Genomic DNA, 18,401 nt, shown 5'->3' with positions numbered 1-18,401 from the left:
ACCATTAAAGACGGATGATCTCTGTTTTCTCAGATCCTCTCCACCAATTTGTCAGGTGTCAGCTCCTGCTCTTGTCAGCCTCTCACATTTACTCTCAATTTAACAATTACCCTTCTACCAGTCCTGTGACAGGATGTCAATAGGTCTTTCTGAAGACGCTAACAAATTCTGTCTCATTCTTCCACACCCAACAAAAATGGGGGAAAAAATCCTGTCATATTCCCTTCCTACCCTCTTTACTCTCTTTAACCAGCACTGTGGAATTTCCAGCACGCTCTGACTTTTCGTCCTGTCAAAAAGCATCACCATCAGCAGGTTTTCCTTGTGAAAGCTCTGGTCGTTTCCTCACCACTGTGCCAAGTTCATTTTTCCACAGGTTTCACGTGTGTGGTCTCAAAAGCTTCCCAGCACCCGTGTACCACCCTGTCACTTTGGAGTATATTTACTGTGCTCTGATAAACCAGACTGTAAACTTTGACATTTTGCTGCCCTAAAAAAGAATTTGTGCTATTTCATTCTTTTCACACCGTCTCTCATTCATGTCAGCCTCTAATGTATGCAGCCAGAATAGATCTTACATGCTTGACTTTATGCCCTCTTTCATCTGTCTTCCTTTTTGTAGTCAGACAGTCTTGTTATTTTGATTTTCTCTGTTCGCTAGGTAACCTGTATGAAAAAGGCTGAAAGGACTCTGCTGTGCTCAGATTTTGTTATGAATAAAACCAAAAAACTCATCAAACCCTCTGAAATGTTTTTTAAATTTACTGATTTTAAATTATGATACATATTCGTGTGATATTAGGTGCATAGACACAATTAAATTCCTCACTCTCTTGCTTAATTTAACAACAGAATAATGATGTTTTCTTTGGTTGTTGCAGCCTGTGCTCCTTTACCGTTCCTTAAAGCCATGTGTTAAATTACGCATAATTAGACGTCTCTATCTCTCAGTGGCCACCTGCTATTCTTTTTAGTGTGCACGCTGTGTTGTCAACCAACACACAGTGAATGCACTATAGATGCTCGGCTCCAAAGATGTTTCGGTTAGTCCATCTCAATGAAGGATTCAACTCTGGCTCTTTGAAGTGTGAGACTGCTCTTTGCCAAACCTTTCCGCTGGAGATATGAGAGGAAAAGGCTTTTCCTTTCCTGCTTTCTGCTTTCATTATCTACAGAAGATCACGGTGTTCTTTGGCTAAAGTGTAGAAGCTGCATATGTTTCAGGTGTTATGAGGTCCTAATCAGAAAGCCCTCCACCAGTCACGAGGCCATAAGCTGTGTTTCTTTTCCCTCTTCATCCCCGTTAAATTTCACCAGCATCATAAGAAAATGATACGTCAGGACTACATGGCTACAGCCAAGCTAATTCCATTACCTCTAGAGTGGATTGATTGACTATCAGAGGTGGTGCTTGGTTCCCAATTTGTCTTTTTCTTCTATATCTTTGTACTTTCCCTCTGGGTCACAATAGTTATTGCTCCAATCAAGCTAGTTTGTTGTAGCATCGTAAGCAATGCAGGGGTTGTGCTGGGCTGTTTTTCCACAGACAGAGCTAAGGCCAAACTTTCAATTTATCAATCGATCTACATTCAAACAGTCACTTATGGTCATGGAGAAATAAAAAAAGAAGAAGTTGTGACTACAAGTTGGTGGAGATTCCTCCATCCGCTGGCTGAGCTCGGCCCTACAGATGGAGCTCTGGAGGGAGCTTGAAGTAGAGTCACTGCTGCTTTCTCTTCAAGGGGAAGGGCAGTATTTGATATCCTTGGATGAGAATGTACTCTACAAAAGTTTCAGGCAAGTCTAATCTTCTTTTTGCTAAGAAGGAAACAATCCCTGGTATTTGGCTGGCAGGCTGGAGAATATGCCGCAGTTTTAGATTTAGTCTTTCTCAGCGTCTTCTCTCTTTATGTGATTTCATACTGAGTCCATGATGTTGAGATCAGGCCTGTAGGGGCACAGACCATCTGTTCTTCTCCTTGTTCTTCCTGTGGCATTTGTCAGTTCATTGTGACTTTGGATGTATGTTATTCTGCAGAATAAATTTGGATTGAGATGCTTTTTAAACTAACTTCACTGGGTTCCACACGAAAAGCAAACAAACAAAACAAAATGTTGGACTGGAAAGGTAAAAGGTCACTGCTTTTAAAAATACCAAGTCGTGACATAAATGCATGCAGTGTTCTAGTTCACGTTCAAATGTAGGAAGTCTTAACTTAACTGATAGAAAATCTTCAATATTTAAATAAATTTTATTTACACAGCACCAAATCACAACAACAGTCGCCTCAAGGCGCTTTAGATTGCACAGTAGATCGTACGATAATACTTACAGAGAGAACAATCATATGACCCCCTATGAGCAAGCACTTTGGCGACAGTGGGAAGGAAAAACTCCCTTTAACAGGAAGAAACCCCCGGCAGAACCAGGCTCAGGGAGGGGCGGGGCCATCTGCTGCGACCGGTTGCGGTGAGAGAAGGAAGACAGGATAAAGACATGCTGTGGAAGAGAGACAGAGATTAATAATAAGTAATAATTAAATGCAGAGAGGTGTATAAACACACTCAGTGCATCATGGGAATTCTTTTCAATATTGTTGTTTTATAGTAGGAGTTGGTTGATTTTCATAAACAGCTGTTGCCTCTAATTCTCCAGTCAGGTGCCAATAAACAACTACAGAAGAAAACCATATAAGGAGATAAGGAAAGAAAATGTGTTTGACTTTGAGTCCCTGAACATATCCCACTAACCACCCATTGTAAGTGGGTCAGAGTACAAGGGAGAACCCACTCTGGGAGCAAAGCCAGCCTTCGGGACACCTGATCTGGGCACTAACGAAGATCTTTAGTTCTTTCAACTACATCAGCACGGCATTCTCTCCCCACCAGGCTGGCCTCACTGCCTCCTTTAGATGAATGAAGAGACAGGGGTTGGGGCTTATTAGACAGAGGAAAATTACCTCACTTTTCGCTCCTGCTCTTTGATCCCACATCATCAGTCTCATATTTTTCAGTCTTACTTCACTTCTTTCAGATTTATTTTTTATAGTTTAGCTTATGTTACAGGAATTTATTTATGAATCCAACAAACCAGCAAAATCAAAATCAGAGTTGTGCATATTGACTCTTTGTACTAACTACCACATCTGTCAGCATCTGTGCCTTTTGCGAGGTCTCGCCAATACATAGATTTTTTTTTTTTTATTATTTACAAACAGCTGATTTGGTCTGGTGATTCTAACCTTACTCCATCATGCATCCCTAACCTTTAGCTAACCTCTGTTCTATGTTTGGCATTTTTACAAAACTGTAGTGTAAATTCAGGATTTGCGTGTGAACAGCTATACTATTCTTTCCCCCTGTGTCCCGATACCAAAGGGAACCGGAGCTAATGAAGCAGAAGCAGGAGGAAACAAGGCAGTGCATTGACAGCCAGAAGGCAGGAGAGCAAAGCTGCACATGATCATGGCTGATGCTGAGCCAATCCGACAGAAGAAACAACTCGACCAGGTAGAGAAACAAACCGAGAGAGGTACAGAGACAGTACGACTTGGAGAGAAAGAGATGTGAAGACAGAGAAGACAGCTGCTGGGGGTGGGGTGGGGGTGGTGCTTTAGAGAGCTAACTGGCTACACTGGCTGCTACAAGGATGAAAGAGACCAAAAGTCTGGGTCTGCTCCAAGCTCATTAAACCCAGAGCCAGCCTCTCCCACTGAAGCCTAAAGGCCTCTGCGACCTTGCTAACCCAGCATCAAGTGAAATGCAGCTGTCTGAATGCAGCTTTCAATTTCCCCTGTTGTGAGACACTGGAAGGAGCATTTGGCACGCCGAATGCTGAGTTCAACAGGTGACCAAACAGACCCTGAACAAACAGGCGCAATAGGTTTAGCTAAGTGATTAAAAAAAGTGTTGATTTTGATGTTTAATTTCACTAATAGACTTCCTTCAGGGAACATCTACGTTTGCGAGTGTGTGCCAACAGTCCGAACAGCACTCGTCTCTGCAACAGCGAGACTGACTGGGGATTTCCTCTTTGATGCTGGCAACGGACGAAGATATTTCCATCAACTGATCCCCAGCTGTCATGGTGCTTTAAAAAAAATAGAGACAAAAATAATTGTGTTGATGAGGCTATTCATTTCCCCCCTTTTCTACAGGGGGTGGATCACTGTTTAACACAGTAATGACTCCTGACTTGAAACACTGACAGCAGATGATGTCAACCACTGGGGGTTCGGTGGCTGACATCATGCTTGGACATTGTTTTCCTGGAGAGATGCTAAGCTGTACTGTCAGGAAATCTCTTTAAGCCTTTGAACGTGATTGATGCAATAAGCAATAATCAGGTTGAAATGGCTGCACTCTTTCTCAGAGTCCTGCAAAGCGGGAACAAAGACGTCAAACATTTTCCAGTGATTTCTCTCCAGTGTGGAGGGTAATGGGCTGCACAGGTTCTTCAGTTATCTGCACGTGGTGCTTTTTGAAATTTCTTTAAACTACTTGCTACAATCAGCTGATTTCTGTTTGTGTGGAGTAAAACACCAGAGTTCTACAACTTGAGGTGAGGAGAAATAACCACAACTTTTATACCAAGGCGCAAGAACATGACAGTAACAGGCCAGAAACAACTATCCATTGCTGCTAAAGCACAGTCTTGGCCTTTACCATAGCTGTATTCAGTTTCTGTTTATTTGTGCTGTTTTTCTTCAGTAACTGAGGTGCTCTGTTGGGTTGAGATCAGGTGACTGACTGGCCATTGAAGAATACCCCTTTGCTTTGCCTCGAGAAACTCTCGGGTTACTTTTGCAGGATGCTTTGGGTCATTTTTCATTTTTTTCATTTTTTCAAAGCGCTGTTCAATTACTTTTACAGCATTCGACTGAATCTGAGAATCAGAGAATATAACTCTGCACAATTCATGTTGCCACTTCTGTCAGCATTCAAACACAAGCGATCCTGTTCAACTGGCAGCTGTATGTGGCCATGCCATAACAGTCACCATCATGGTAGACAGATAACGTGATGTGCTTTGGATCATGAGCTGTTTCTCTTCTTCAGTCTACTTTTCTCTTCCCATCGTTCTGGCATGAGTTCATCTTGTTTTCATCTTTCCAAAGATTTTCTTTTCAGATTTGTGCATTTTTAAATGTTCTGTGAAAGTCTAATCAATCTTTCCTATTTCTGAGTGTAACCAGTGGTTTGCACCCTCCACAGTTCCACTGATGAAGACGTGTCTTCATTGTAGACAGTGATACGCCTACATCATGTAGTGTCTTCTTTACTTGGCTCGATAATGTGAACAAGCTTTTCTCCACCAGTGAAAGAATTTAAATATAATTTAGATATATTTGATATTTATGTGTGAATGTAAATTATATATTGGATTTAGATACTGTCTGTGGTTTTGAAGTAATTTTAGCTACGTTGTTTGGTCTCTTATGTTGAATTGTCAGCTCCATGTATATTAGTATAATTTGTTCTTTCATTATATGTTTTTCATGTTTCCTACTTGTTGCTAAAAAAAGGAAAAAGAAGAAAAAAGAGAAATCTTGTACAGTTTCCTTGTACTGGATTCCTGACAAAAAAGAAGAGAGAAGAAAGAAGACGTCTTCTGTAGTCTTTCAGGCCCTTGGGTTGGTGAGCTGGTCAGTGCAGTTATTCTTTGTTAAAATGTACCAGGTTGTTGGTTTGGCCACTTTTCCTCTTTGGACCTCATATTGAGAGTTTCACTGAAAGCTACAAAATGCAAGTTCTATAAATCAACTCCACCTTTTATCAGTTGAATTTGTCATAGAAGAACCAGAGAGCAGGAATCAGCCATGAAACCGCTTCTCAGTGATTTGTCCAATTACTTTTTAACTTTGAATATGAAAAACTAAAAAGTGTAAAAATGGCTGTGATTCCATTTCATACATTACTTTTTGAGCCCACCAAATTAAAGCTGAAATCTGCACTTCAGTCATGAGCATGCCTACTAATTGGAATCAAAATTGTATCGCTTTTCAAAGACCTATGAACAAGACAGTATCTGTACTCTTAATAAATGGTAGAAGGTTCTCTAGCATCGAGCCAGCCAGCTTTGACCTGATATAGGGGAGCAGTGTTAACCATGTTCTGTTGTAAAAATATAAAACATTTGATTGAATAGTTATTAAGTATTAATGGAAACGGAAAATAAATTCATGACCTCTAAGATAATTAATTTCTACACAACAGGAACAAGACTTGCACTGTCTGGTATCTGGCTGTACCGTATCCACTGTCACCACTCGTACTTTTTTATACTGGAGGTTGTTGTGTTTACTGAAGAGCGACACCGCTGGGACAAATATGATCAAAATCATGTTGGGTCAAAGGCAGCTGACGGGTGTTCTGGGGGACGGAGCTGACTGACGGCTTTTTGTGTCTTTTGTTTCATGTGATGCATTATGGGAGAACTGCTAGTGATCCTTAATCTGAATCCCTGCTGTGTGGATGGCATGTTTTCATTTCAGTGGAGTGAGATACAGTCGAGCTAAGGCCTTACATGGCTGTGTCTATAGGTTCTGGGTCTATGTTGATTCCTGCATAACAGTCATTTTTATTCATCAGTACCATTTACAAAGTAAAATGTATGGAAATTGTTTCCTCAGTATATTTCTGTCACATTCAGATGAGGTTTCCAGGAAGTTTCAGTTTTCCAGGAAAGTTCATTTTGATCTTTTTGAGGAGACATTTCCAATAATTTAACTTCAGTTGAATGAACAAGCATACCTTTGGCAGTGAACACATACATGTTTGGTTCAAATAACAAAATAAATGACAGCAAATAAAATATATACTCCCCTAAAACTGACAGAGATATTGTATCAGAGCTGTCTCTCTTCTCTGTTCAGATTTTGTTCCCCTATAATTAGTTCACAGGTTGTAAAAATCGTGAAGCGTTTGAAAATTATAAAGAAATATAAGATGATCAAAATGAAACATTTTTAAATAAAATCAGAAAGCAATGCAACTTTTGTAAGTTCACTTTTACATCTAAATTTTTTACCACAAATTCATCAAGACACCAAGCATTAATCTGAGCTCCACTTCTCATACAAATGACACAGACAAAATAGAACAATGGTGGTGGCAGAGCAGTAAAAATGATTTAAAGGAAGACAGATGCTGAGGTAGAGGCAGAGAGAGACAGAGGTGAAATACAAAAAAGATTAGTAATGGGAGAAAGCACGGAAAGAACAAATGAGTGTGAACTGTCAATAAGGTGACACGATAGAAACACAGAGAGTCCCTTCTTTTCAAAATCCAGCTCAAACCCGTCGTGGTTTCATTTAAATCAAGACCCTTTATGTCCCTCCTACTTTGTCTTATTATGTGGGAGGAGGCTTTTGCTATATAACCTTTCAGACTGCAGTCAGTCCCCAGTCACTTCGATAAATAATCAATGAGCCTGAATTATGCACTAATAAAAAGGCTTCTCATTTTGGATTATTTTATTATTAAAGTTTAGATATTTCAAAGTTTTACTGGGTGCTCAAGGGAGATGTTATGTTCACGCTTGGTACATCCAGATTCAGAATAAAAAAAATGGTTTATGGATTTAATTTACTGTAAATCTTGGGCGCCGTGTGATTGGATGTAGGGCAGTTTGGAGGCCTGACTTCTTCCTGTTGTTTATGCTGCAGCTCGTTTCTGATCCGGTCGTTTTACAGTTTCTGGGTGATATGGTAAGGTTGTTGCCCTTCCTGTTGCTGTAGTCGTGTTTCATCCTTTTATGTCCCCCTGAAATCAGTCAGGTGTCCATGTTTCTTTACGTTTGTTTACTAGTGTTTCTTTCTCATTGGAGGTTACTTCCTGTTTTATTTTGATAGTCCCTCATCTTTTATGCGTCAGGTTTAGTTTTGCTTCTTCTGTCTTGTTAGTTAGATTCTTTTCAGCCGAGTTCCCTGGTGTGTCACTCTGCCCTAATCCCCCTCATGATGTGCGAGGTCTCTGTCAGTCTAGACTACCTTCAGGTCGTTCCTGCTCAACTTACTTATAGTCGATAAAGCTAAAGTTTTGAGTTTATTTTCATCTGCCGAATCCTGCATTTCATGACAAATGCTCAGCAGGTGTCATAGTAATCGCTAAGGTTTTGTCAAGCTGATGTTCATATCAGGTTCACATCAACTTGATGTACAACACCAATTCTGAAAAAAAGTTGCAATGCTGTATAACATGTAAATAAAATAATATGCAAAATTTGGCCATGTTTAATTCACAATAGAAAACAAACTCAGTTTAAACTGAGAAAATCTATGAACTGATTTTGAATGGCAGCAACACATTTCAAAGCAGTTGTGTTAGCGCCATGCTTCCCACTGTGTAGCATCTCCTCTTTGTTTACAACAGTCTATAAAAGTCCGGGAACTGAAGAGACCAGCTGCTGGACTATTTGAATTCTATTGTGAATAAAATATGGGTTTATGAGATTTGCAAATAAATGCACTCTGTTTTTATTTATATGTTTCACAGTGTTTCATGTTTTGGTTTTTTTGGATTGGGTTTGGTACAGCAGCTGCAAAATTTTGTGTATTAATAAAAAATATTGCAAATTAACCATCAGAAAATCAAAGCAAGTTTCATAGGCTAACATATCATTTTAGTGCGTGATTGGTTAACAGGGGGCAATAACTAAAGGGTGCTTTTCTTTGATAAGTTGATACAACAGCAGACATACTTTTTAATTATGCAGTTACATGCATCTATTCTATAGAACATTATTAAAGTAGAGAGTCCATTTTAATGAGCAGGGTCTTTCAAAATCAAATGGAAGTCAGTTGGAGTGTTTTTGTCCTTTTATTCTATCCTAAATATGCATCGGTCTGATCTGCCAGAAGCATTTTCTCATTAATTAAAAACAGTTTCTTTAAATGTTGTGGCGCATTTGGCCCCCATCTCAAGTGGACTTGTTGGAATTTCATAATGACATGAAATGGAAAAAGTTTCAAAGCCCTGCGGACCTTTCTAGATCTCTTTTCTTTGTTCATTCCATCAAGAGAGATCGTATCATTGTGAAACATCTTTGTGCGTCTAAGCAGACGCATATTTGAATTTTCTCACTAAGCTGACCCGCCCAATTTCCACATGTCTCTCAGCTCTCATCAACACTAATGGCTGAGCCAGGAGAACCATACAGAACACACCATATGCTGCTCCCCGTAATCGGCTCATTAGGAGCCAGCCTGCTTACACTCAGCCTGAATGGAAATGTGAAACATTATAGACAGCCAGATGCAGCCTGTACACTCTCGCATGTGCAAACAAACAAGCATGTGCATACACAAACACAGTCACACATGCAGAAACACAAGCTGCACGCATGCGCACGGGCGTACATAGATACTTGTGATACTTGTGAGTACAGTGATGCTAGCATTAAGCATGAACCGTGTCTAAGTGTCCATCTTACTCCGTTTTCTTTTTTAGAAAACAAACTAACTAACGAACGAACTAAAAGAAGCACAAACATATAAAAAAGTTTTGTTTTTCAAATGCTCATTTTTAATTAATTAATTTAGCTTAAATAATACAAATAATAAAAGCTGTGGGACGTTGAACATTTCTTAATCACTAAGGTTAATTAGTATCATCAGTAATAAAACAGCAAACATGTTGAGTGTCAGACGCACTGATCACAATGTGGCAAAAAGCTTGGAAATTCAAGAATTACATTTGTCGTATCACAGTGTTTGTTAATTTACACATTTAAAATATTATCTTTGTAGTACCCTTTAGATAAATATAGGGTTTAAATGATTTTAATGATATTGAATTCCATTTTTCTTCAAAATATAAAATAGGCTAGCATTTTTGGAAAAGGGGATTGTATAATTATTTTAATAAAAGCATTCAGTAACGGCAATGAAAAGATCGATAAGCCAGAAGTGTTAAACTACCAGTAATTTTAATTTCTGTCACGGTAAATTTATTTGTATTGGAACTTTTAGAAACCAGAAAAAAAGAGTAAAAATTATAACATCAGTTTACATTAATGGCGCACGCACACACACACACACACACACACGCGCACACACACACGCGCACACACACACGCACGCACACACGCACACACGCGCGCACACACACACACACACACACACACACACACACACACACACACACACACACACACACACACACACACACACACACACACACACACACACACACACACACACACACTGCCTGCCAAAAGAACTACTTTCTCCTGTTTTTTTCCTTCTGACCTAATGAAATGTTCAATCATGGGCAGTTTGCTTTTCCTGTCATGCTTGGTGCCATATTCACAGCATGCCTCTGCCACACAATTTTATGAGAGCACTGATAAATGGAGTTATTATACAACATGCATACTAAAGTCTGAACAACATAAATCCAGCTTTTGGCTTTCAGTGTAGTGTGTTGCATAATCTTTGAGGCAGAAGGCTGCCAGCATTATAGTAACCATGCTAACCTTAACAGAGACTAACTCTTAGATTATCCAACCTAAGATTAGCTAAAATGTCTCATACACTTACATGTCTAAATTCTTATAGAAGCTACTTTGCTTCCTCTCCATTATGACTTTGAGCTTTAGTCAAGTCACTCCAGGAGATGAAGCAAAGTGCATTATAGTTAGAGCACGCCTTCAAATCACAAGTCTCCAAAAACAAAAGAAACACAAGCCAAATAATTACAATGATAATACTCAGGAGCTCAGGATGGGAGCAGGTCATCTACTACTAATCGGAAGGTTAGTGGTTCGATCCCTGGCTGCTCCAGTCTGCATGCCAAACATCCTTGGGCAGGATACTAACCCCATGTTGCTCTCTGATGCATCAGTCGGAGTATGAATGTGATGTGTGTGAATGTTAGATAGAAAGCACTTGGACAGAAAAAGCAGAGAAAAAAGTGCTTGTGTGAATGAGTGAATGAGGCATGTTGTATGAAGCCCTGCGAGTGCTCAGGTAGACTAAAGAAGGGCTGTATAAGAGTCAGTCCATTTACGTGAGGAAGAGCAGACAAAGCCTGAGACGTGAGAACAAAAAGAAGTTGTGACCTGGAGGCAAACTATGGAGTTATGAGATCTGTGACATAACGTGAAGCTGATCCATGGAGGGCTTTAAAAACACATGATACAATTTTGTATTTCACAGGTCGTCAGCACAGTTCAGTTAAGGCAGGAGCGATGGGCTGTCTTTCCCTTTGTACACGAGGTGTAGGGTCTGCATTTTAAGACATCTACAACTGAGAGAGTGGAGTTGAACAGCCTGAATATGCAGTGAGCTACTGCAGCCAAAAGGTGATAAAAAGCAGGGAAACTGTTTCCAAGTAGACAAAACCATCGACAATGTAACAATGCTAAATCCCGCCCTTTAAAGGATTATTGATTTGATAGTTAGCATCAAGAATTTTAACCACAGTTTAAACATATGTGGATAAAGACCAAGTTAGAATCTTAATGAAGCCAAACGAAATAAGTTCTGCTTTGTCATCATTTAGTTGAAGGAAGTGACTGGGGACTTGGTTGCACGATGAAGTCTTGTAAGGCTTTTGGTGCATCGAGCACATACTCAGATACAGAGGATTAAATGTGATGTATAACTTGATTACTCCGGGATGATAGAAAGAAAGACTTGCCTGAAGACAATAGCTCGATTCTCTGTCTGTATTTCCCCAACGACCTACTAATTATCACCATTTGTTCTCTCCAGAATGCAACTGTAAAGTCTCTGCTGCATTTAACTTTAAATGCAAGAATATACATCCCTGGTTTACCACTCAGTTGGTTAGCATATGGGTGGCTTGACAACATCAATGCATCATTTGAAAGGAGGCGCTGGTCTGGTGGAAGCATCTTGCATAAGAAAAAAGCACAGAGGCACAGACAAGTGTTTAAAATGCCTGGGCAGTAACACAAGCATCTGAAAAGCAATTGATTGGGCCACCACTGCTGTCTGAATTGCAATTTCATCCATTTACCTCTGTTTCAGCCGAAGGCACAATGATGAAGAGTGGGAACAGTTACAGAGTGGTAAGCTCCCGAACACATTACCCAACCTCACCTCTCTCATTTTAAACAGTTCCATTTACATCTGTCTTCAACTCTGAACTTAGAAATTCAATCAGATTTCCTCCATTATTTAAGAAATAATGAATTAAAAACCACCCGAACAGTTTGCTAGGATCTTTAAAGAAGATATATTTAATACTTTTATAGCAACAATCTATCACTGACAGTGCATAAACAAGGTATCACTTGCATGAATCTGCAAAGATGTATCACCAAAATCTCAGACTCCCCTCTGGCTGCAGAGTATTAGCTCTCCGTTTAGGTGTCTGGTCTGTAACTTCACTCTTTTGGTTTACTGCCATTCACTCTAATAGCATTGTTTTTGACTGCTGCAGGCAACGGAAAACTTCCATGAACCCTCATTACTGTACCTGCTCAGCATGAAACAGCAGACAGACATGGTCAGAAACTAGCTGGTGAATGTGGTGAAGCATTGAGCAGCTAAAGAGCCAAACACTTCCCTCGGGAGATGGTAGGAACCAAAAAAAAGATCTTCTTCAAAACACATCAGTCACAGCATCCTATTCACTCACAAACTTAAAATAATGAAAGGATGGCAGCAGTGGAAACTGGTGGATCATAGTAATGGACCAAAAAGAACAATGAAGCATCATGATTCAAAAGTACATGATTTATGTCCCCACTTAATTGTGCCTGCAACATGCTATGAGAACAATGGTTGCGCTCTATTGTCCCAATTTCTCACGTGTCTCTTCTGGAAAATGCACCGTTGGTCGGCACTGTGATGGACCGCCGACTTGTCCAGGGTGTAACCTGCCCCTTGTCAGTTGGGATGAGCTCAACTCTGGACTGCATTAGTGGAAGAAAATGGGCGGATACTCAAAATAACTTTTTATCTATATGTTTATGTATCTGTTAAAAGCATACAGTTGCCATAGACATATTTACATGACGTCCTGCTCTCCTGGAAAAGAAATCCCCTCTTTGTTGCTCTTCCTGAAGTTTGTCCAGTTTTTTAAAATTCCAATTTTTAAAATTTTTTCTATTAAATGTAAACCATTCAATAGAAAAAATTAAAAAAAAATTGGATGCAGCACAGAAATGTGTTATATTTGAATATTTTTTCTCACCTGTTTCAAGACACACGGTGTGCTGTGCAGATTCTAAAGCCCCTTGTGTCTTGCATTGTGGCCTACATTAATAAAATTGACTGAACTGAGCGAGTCCTAATCATTTCTTTTACAGTGAATTCCTTTTAGAGCAAAAATGGTTCTAAAAAAATCAATAGGAAGCCCAGCATTTGGATTTGCTCACCTACACTCAAAGCTACAGCTCCAAAAAAGATTCCTGACCCTCACACAGCCTCAGCAGAATACACAGGTGCTGTGTGAAAAGGAAAAGGCTATGTGCGTGTTGGTAGCAGCTTTAAACATCGTTCACAGCCCCCGCAGATCTGGGATTGGTTGATTTTGAAGATTCACTACTGAAAAACTTGATTCTTCAGATCTGAACACAGGTTTATGAAGAGCTTTTTTCTGAGCGTAAGGGCTCCATGCTGGTTCAGACGCCACTGAGCACGCTCACCCTCTCACAAACAATGATGCGCTCTGTCATATATATAGTTATATTTTAAAATTTGACTCATTCTATTGAACCAGTGAAGCCACTGCAGTAGGCTTGTAGAAACTTCAGATGCAGCACAGAAATGTGTTGTATGTTTTATAACATCACAGTCTCACCCCGATGTTCTTAACCTGTTCTGCCAATTTAGTTCAAGTAAACTTACCCACCCATCCATCTCTGAGCCCCTCCTGGATGGCCGAACTCCTCACCTCATCTCTAAGGGAGAGGCCAGGCACCCTTTGGAGGAAGCTCATTTCTGCTGCTTGTTCCCGCGATCTCGTTCTTTCGGTCACTACCCACAGCTCGTGACCATAGGTGAGGGTGGGGACGTAGATCGAGAGCTTCGCTTTTACACTTTTACGCTGTCTCTTCACCACGATGGACCGGTACAGCATCCGCATCACTGCAGCCAGGGCACCGATCCGTCTGTCGATCTTCTGTCACTCAAGATACTTAAACTCCTCCACTTGGACCAGGAACTCATCCCTGACGTGGAGTGGGCACTCCACCCTTTTCCAGCTGAGGACCATGTCTTCAGATTCGGGGGTGCTGATTCTCATTCCCACCGCTTCACACTCTGCTGCGATCTGACCCTTACCCTTTAGAAGCAAAGAAGGACCTCTGGACTGTTTGAAACAATCTCTAAAAAATATTACTAAAAATGATCCTCTCTGTTTCTTGACAGCTATGGTTTGCACAGTCATGCACCCGCGATCGTTACAATACCAGCAGAGTTTGTTTGTTCCCACTGAGCTGTAGGACTACCTTGCACAGTGAAAAATGTTGTATCACATCATCTGCAGGTCCTAAACACATCTTTTTGCAACCTTGTGATGACCTGATGATCTGATGAGGGTTTGTCGCCTTTTGCTTCAGGACAGCTGGGACAGGCTCCAGCCCATCCACTGGATAAACAGTGAAGAAAATGGATGAATGAAACTCTCTTTACAGTGTTTCTCTCCTTTTTACTAACTGGATTATTTCTGAGTATTTTACACCTTTTTGGAGGTCATTTTACATTAGAGATATAGTAGAATTTAATCTCTACATTCCCTTTAGTTGTTTTGCTCCTCAGGATGGAATTTTTGTGTCTCGGGATACGATCTAAATTTCCTTCCTGTAGTCCGTTTGCACCTTTTTTTTATTTCTCTGCTCCATTTGCTTCGTGTTGCTGTTGCTCCTTTAGTGCATTTGTTTCTGACTTGGAGCACTTCCTATATTTTTGCATTTCTCTTTAGTTTTTCTTTTTTATGTTCAGTTTAGTGTTTAGAATGGGTTCAGCCAGGTCTGCATGTAGAGGATGGATGTAGCCACCGTGATGCCACCCATTGATTAGTGATGTCCTTTTGTGAAGCTTCAAGCCCGACTTGACGAGCGAGGCGAGGATGTGACAGACTGAAATCGAAGGACGCCACACGCTCGTTGACTTTCTTGATTTCTTGTTAATTTGTTTCACTTCTTTTCTTTTTCCTGTTAATTTTGTGATACGTTTACATTTCTGTTACTTATTTTGCCCCAGTTTGTATTTACTTTTATTCTTATTTGATCTTTCCTTCCATTTGGAGCCACTAGCTTTTGTGTAGCTATTACACAAATCTCTGCTTTCTGCGTTTCTTCTCTTTGCATCTCTTTTTGTTTGTTTCGTGTTTTGCATCAGTTTGTGTTCATTTTCCTTTTACTTTGTGCTCTTCTTGTTGGAGCCGAGGGAAACAGTTTGGTGCCCAGTGCTGTAGTTTTGACACTGCAAGTGAGCCGTCTGGCATCACACATTGTTATTTGATCAATTCTAAATATAAAAATATTGATTGGATCAGCTTCACAGTCACAGAGTAATCAATAAGGAAAATATATAAGAAATGATTTTGTCATTTGGCCTTGACTGAGGCACTGGCCTTAAAACAGGAATCGATTGTTTTTCCCTGAAGCTGCCCGCTGCTCCTAAAAGGTGAGGCAGGGTCAGTGCCCCATTGGGATTTACATGGCAACGTAACTTTGGTTGGAAAGTCAGGCTTTAAGCTGCGACTTTTATTGTACAACAATTATTTTTTCCATCTTATCCCTGTAATGTCATGTCTGTGTTCGTCCAGATCTGAACCTTTCTCCACTATCATTTCACATGCTCAGCTTGATATAGCCCGTGCAGCTTTGCCCAGCTTTGCTCAGAGCTTTGCACACCCCGTTGCCAGACTTGCAGCAGATTGCATCAATGCCACTATATCTACTTTTGCCAAAATCATTGTTCTGTTTGTCAGTTTTTATTATACTCTGCCCACCATCAAAGCACATTGATATTGACAAATTTTGTCTAGTAATCCAGCTCCCTGGAGTTAGGTGCACAATGCAACCGAAATGAGGGCCCACCCATCCTCGCCGCCTTGCTCGATTTGCTTCAGTAATTTAATCATACGAGTTTTCGGTGATGGGATTGGAAAACATAAGCGGCAACCGCTCTAACACGAGCCCAGGTGAGATTAGGCCACAAGATTTGTTACCGTGATACTTTTGGCTATACGGAGAGAGCTGCTGAGCTGATGCAGTCAACGAGGATCAGAAAACGTGGGATACACTGTGAGAACGTTAGAGGAAAAAGCAGTTGCATATAAGGACACAAGGCCGACTGCTAGTTTGTGAGTGAGCATGCAAGTGTGGGTGGAAAGTACAATATGAAATCCCTGTATCGACACGAACCAGTTGACAGTTTGCCGGTTGCAGTAGGTATCGGAGTGGAGCCTTATTCTGACTACCTCTTGAAAAATAATAAAGAGAAAGATAGCAGAAATTGAACACGATGCCCTATCATCCCCTTATTCCGCCACAGACACACAAACACACTGTGCTGCCCTTCATCATGTTTCTCTTTATTGAGCCTGGATGCAAAGGACACAAACTCCATCTCACTCGATCCTCTCTGAGCACGCTGGATTACACTTGGTATGAATGGTCGAGCATTCCTTTGTGCAGTTTTATTATGGCCAAAGTAGGAAATCAACACAACAAACTGCAGTTTAAGTGATGTAACTGATTCAGTACTGCACTATACTGCTGTGCAGTGCAGTTTATGGCTGGTTTTGAATAGTTACTTATTTTTAGCCCAGCACTGACTTAACTGACTGGCTCGTCTGAGATGACACCATCAGTCAGAGCTGCTGAGCAGACATTCCTATTGCCACCAAATCCCATTAAGTTAAACAGCCTGAGCTACTCTCCAGATTCTCAACGCAGTGCTGTTTATTGCTGCAGCTCTGTGGAAGAAATATGATGCATGTGTGCTGCTGGGGTAAAGTTTTCTCCCACAGTACAGAGTAAAGATCTGAAATTGAATTCCTGCTAGGTGTGCCTTCCAATTTATAATAGATGGATACGTTATTCATACCTTTGGGGTAATTCGGGGGTCCGGCAGCGCACAGGTACCCAATGAATACAATTAGCAATGGAAAGGTGGGATGCCAGAATTACACCTGCGTGGAAAAGATGTGCAAAGAAGATGGGAAAAACGTCGATAAAGCCAGAAGCAAGAGAGAAAAATAAGCTACCATAAAATGGGGAAAAAATTTAGAAATGTCAAATCGTATAAGAAATAAGCAGCAGCGCAATATAGTTATCATCAGCCCTCCTTAGTACCCCAATCCTAACCTCTAACTAGAAGCTTTTGGCTTGTGAGGTTTGATGGCGGAGGCTGTGTCATGGTTACGAGTTGCATTTCAGCCAGTGGTGTTGGGGATCTTGTCAACATGGCATTATGAACACAGGAAAGTACCTTCATGTTTTAATTCCCCATCTAATACCGTTTTTAAAGCATCGCAGTGGTGTGATGCTTTAAAAACACAAATACATAAATCTCCACCAAGTACTGTTTCACAAACTCCCTGTTTTTGTTATTTTTGGGAATCATAAAACAGCTTTGACAGTTTAATGTAGACAGAGTACTTGTGTGCAAGCAAATGCAACTTCAGTGTAAATGCACTGGAACAGACATTAATGAGAGATTCAAGTTTGCAAGAGTTTATAACAAGAGCTGGACTTTTACATATTTTCATAAAGTCAGCTGTGTCTTTAGTTTGTGGAGAGCAGATTACTGTGCATAAGGATCACAATTTAAATCACCATCACCAGACTAAGCACACCGAGAAATACAAGAACTTGACTGATGCAGAATAGGAATGGACATCGGAAGCATTGCTAGTGAAACTGCAAAAATAACGAGTTTTCACCAAGTTTTCCACATCCAGGGATGGAGCAGTCAGCAACAGCTTTGTCATTTCCCACAAAATTGCAAAACACAGTAAGCCATTCTCTGATGGGGAGTTATAAAAGAGGATTTGATGGACTCTGGATTTGAGAATGTACCCCTCTCCAGGTGAACTGTAACAAGGCGGACTGAGGACACTGTAAGAAAATCAGGAGTTTCAGTTGAAAAACAAAGGAGACGATTCTGACCTCTTCCCCTTGGCTCTGGACATTTGGTGTTTCTCATCTTTGTACATGGCATAGCGGAAGAGTGTGAGATTACAAATGAGCTGGAGAAAATGCACTCAGTAAAAGAACAGCAACAAATTCACAGAGGTAACTGCATACTTAGAGAGGTTTGGGATGAAATAGTACAAAGTGGAATGTTGATTAAATAGTGAGTGTTTTTACGATACCTATTTCACATTTTCATCATTTCATTTTCATTAACATCTACTTTTAGCAGTAGCAGTTTATAAAGAGAAAATCAATATTGAATTCAGTTCAATTTTAT

This window comes from Oreochromis aureus, linkage group 6, assembly GCF_013358895.1.
Source record: "Oreochromis aureus strain Israel breed Guangdong linkage group 6, ZZ_aureus, whole genome shotgun sequence".
Lineage (NCBI taxonomy): Eukaryota > Metazoa > Chordata > Actinopteri > Cichliformes > Cichlidae > Oreochromis > Oreochromis aureus.
The sequence above is the reverse complement of the archived record's forward strand: the minus strand, read 5'-3'. Positions refer to the sequence as shown.